This window comes from Enhydra lutris, unplaced genomic scaffold (assembly GCF_002288905.1).
Source record: "Enhydra lutris kenyoni isolate GAN:26980312 unplaced genomic scaffold, ASM228890v2 scaffoldscaffold141, whole genome shotgun sequence".
Lineage (NCBI taxonomy): Eukaryota > Metazoa > Chordata > Mammalia > Carnivora > Mustelidae > Enhydra > Enhydra lutris.
Window position 1 is genome coordinate 399,815 of NW_019154225.1, and position 3,434 is coordinate 403,248.

The 3,434-nt window shown below is 37.4% G+C and overlaps 1 pseudogene; it reads left to right on the forward strand.

The window, feature by feature from the left end:
* Nucleotides 1-347: 347 nt before the first annotated feature.
* LOC111139988 lies at nt 348-1,300 on the forward strand (annotated as a pseudogene).
* The last annotated feature ends 2,134 nt before the right edge of the window (nt 1,301-3,434 follow it).

The following is a 3,434-nucleotide window of genomic DNA, read 5'->3' on the forward strand; positions in this document are numbered from 1 at the left end:
TGTTCAGTTGGTTAAACATCTAGCTCTTGATCTCAGCTTAAGTCTTGATCTCAGGGTCCTGAGTTTGAACCCTGCATTGAACCTCAAAAAAAAAAAAAAACCACCAAAAACAAACAAACAAACAAACAAACAAAAACGCTGAAGAGACTTGTCTAAACCAAGTGAGCTACCCATGGAATTTTTTTAAATAAAGAAGCCAACTATATTTTTTAGCCATTAATTTTTATTGTACTATGGTTCATTACTATCATAAAATAAATGATTACAAAAATGTTCTGATTTTCCTTCTTGCTCATATATTATCTTCTGGGCTTTGTTGATTTATTCCAGATCAAAAAAGATGAGATATGGGTGTAACAAAGCAAACAACAGTGACAGAGTTCATTTTTCTTGGGTTTTCTGGTGTTCTCTATCTGAGGCTCACATTGTGATATTTCTTACAGGATATCTGCTCTCTCTCACGGGAAACATGCTCATCATTTTCATAGTTATGCTAGATTCCACACTCCAAATACACATGTACATTTTCTTAGGAAATTTGTCATTCTTGGAGATCTGGTACACCACAGCCACAGTCCCTAAATTGCTGGACGCCTGCCTCTCACAGGTTGTTACCATCTCTGTTTCTGGCTGTATAACCCAATACTACTTTTTTTTTCTCCTTGGAAGCTACAGAGTGCATTCTGCTGGCAGTGTTGGCTGATGACCAGTACCTGGCCACCTGCAGACCTCTCCCTTACTCAATCCTCATGAGTATTCCTGTTTGTCTGCAGTTTTCAGCTGGATCTTGGATTGGGGGCTTCCGTGCCCCTCTCCTATCTACCATTCTCATTTCTCAGCTCAACTTTTGTGACCCTCAGATCAATCACTTCTTTTGGGACTCAGACCCCATTTTTAAACTCTCCTGCTCAGATACATTTTTGGCAGAGGCTTTGAGTTACACATGTAGCTTTGTTGTGATTCTAAATTCTTTGCTCTCACTATGTCTTTCTATGGTCACATTATAGTTACAATAATGAGACTGCCTTCTCATGAGGCTTGGAAGAAAGCATTCTCCACTTGTACCTCCCACCTCACCGTGGTCACCATTTATTATGCCACCATTATATTTGCCTATGTTTGCCCTCCAGCCAAGTACAACTTCACTATTGGTAAAGTAATCTCAGTATTCTACTCTGTGGTCCCTCCATTGATAAACCCTTTCATATACACCCTGAGAAACAAAGATATGAAGAAAGCTTTTAGAAAGGTTGTAGCTCAGAAAAGATTGCTCTTGGTTAGAAACATACATGATATTTGAGAAATTATCTAAAATGAGTAATTTAGAATGGACTCCCAGCCACATTTAAAAATAGTAATTACTGAGGGGTGGCTCAGTTGATTGAGCATCCAACTGTTGACCTCAGGGTCATGAATTTAAGTCTAACATTAAGTGTAGAGATCACTAAAATAAACAAAATTTTAAAATATAAAAATAGTAATTATTGAACATATAATTTTGTTTTGGACATTTCTGTTTTGGACATTTCTCTTATTTTATATTTTGAGTTAAGGCCTACTGACATAGGCATTCTACAGTTACTATAACAATCAGTGTTATATTAGTTTAAGATGTACAGTATAGTGGTTTAACAATTCTATACATTATTCAGTGCTCACCCCATTAAATATAGTATTATTATTTTTATCTATTTCACCCATTCCCCACTCTGACAACCTACCATTATTCTATGCATTTAAGAATCTCTCTCTCTACTTTTTTTTTTTTTTTGGTCTCTTTTTCCTTATTTGTTCATTTGTTTATTTTCTTAAATTCCACATATGACTGAAATTTAATACTATGCATATCTCTGTCTGATTTATTTCACTTAATATTATACCCTCTAGGTATACTCACGTTCTTGAAAACAGCAAGATCTTATTTTTTTTTATTTTTTAAATTTATTTTCAGCATGACAGTATTTATTGTTTTTGCACCACACCCAGTGCTCCATGCAATCAGTGCCCTCTCCAATACCCACCACCTGGTTCCCCCAACCTCCCACCCTCCGCCCCTTCAAAACTTCAGATTGATTTTCAGAGTCCATAGTCTCTCATGATTCACCTCCCCTTCCAATTTCCCTCAACTCCCTTCTCTCTAACTCCCCTTGTCTTCCATGCTATTTGATATGCTCCACAAATAAGTGAAACCATATGATAATTGACTCTCTCTGCTTGACTTATTTCACTCAGCATAATCTCTTCCAGTCCCATCCATGTTGTTACAAAAGTTGGGTATTCATCCTTTCTGATGGAGGCATAATACTTCATAGAGTATATGGACCACATCTTCCTTATCCATTCGTCCATTGAAAGGCGTCTTGGTTCTTTCCACAGTTTGGCGACCGTGGTCATTGCTGCTATGAACATTGGGGTACAGATGGCCCTTCTTTTCACGACATCTGTATCTTTGGGGTAAATACCCAGTAGTGTAATTGCAGGGTCATAGGGAAGCTCTATTTTTAATTTCTTGAGGAATCTCCACACTGTTCTCCAAAGTGGTGGCACCAACTTGCATTCCCACCAACAGTGGAAGAGGGTTCCCTTTCTCCACATCCCCTCCAAGACATGTTGTTTCCTGTCTTGCTAATTTTGGCCATTATAGTTGGTGTAAGGTGGTATTTCAACGTGGTTTTAATTTGAATCTCTCTGATGGCTAGTGATGATGAACATTTTTTCATGTGTCTGATAGCCATTTGTATGTCTTCATTGGAGAAGTGTCTGTTCATATCTTCTGCCCATTTTTTTATATGATTCTCTGTTTTTTTGTGTGTTGAGTTTGAGGAGTTCTTTATAGATCCTGGATATCAACCTTTTGTCTATACTGTCATTTACAAATATCTTCTCCATTCTGTGGGTTGTCTCTTTGTTTTGTTGACTGTTTCCTTTGCTGTGCAGAAGCTTTTGATCCTCATGAAGTCCGAAAAGCTCATTTTCACTTTTGTTTCCTTTGCATTTGGAGACATAACTTGAAAGAAGTTGCTGTGGCTGATATTGAAGAGGTTACTGACTATATTCTCCTCCAGGATTCTGATGGATTCCTGTCTCACATTGAGGTCTTTTATCCATTTTTAGTTTATTTTTGTGTACAGGGTAAGAGAATGGTCGAGTTTCATTCTTCTACATATAGTTGTCCAGTTTTCCCAACACCATTTATTGAAGAGACTGTCTTTTTTCACTGTATATTTTTTTGTTTTGTCGAAGATTATTTGACCATAGGGGTGAGGGTCCATATATGGGCTCTCTACTCTGTTCCACTGGTCTATGTGTCTGTTTTTATGACAGTACCATGCTGTCTTGGTGATCACAGCTTTGTAGTAAAGCTTGAAATCAGGTAACGTGATACCCCCAGTTTTATTATTGTTTTTCAACATTTCCTTAGCGATTTGGTGTCT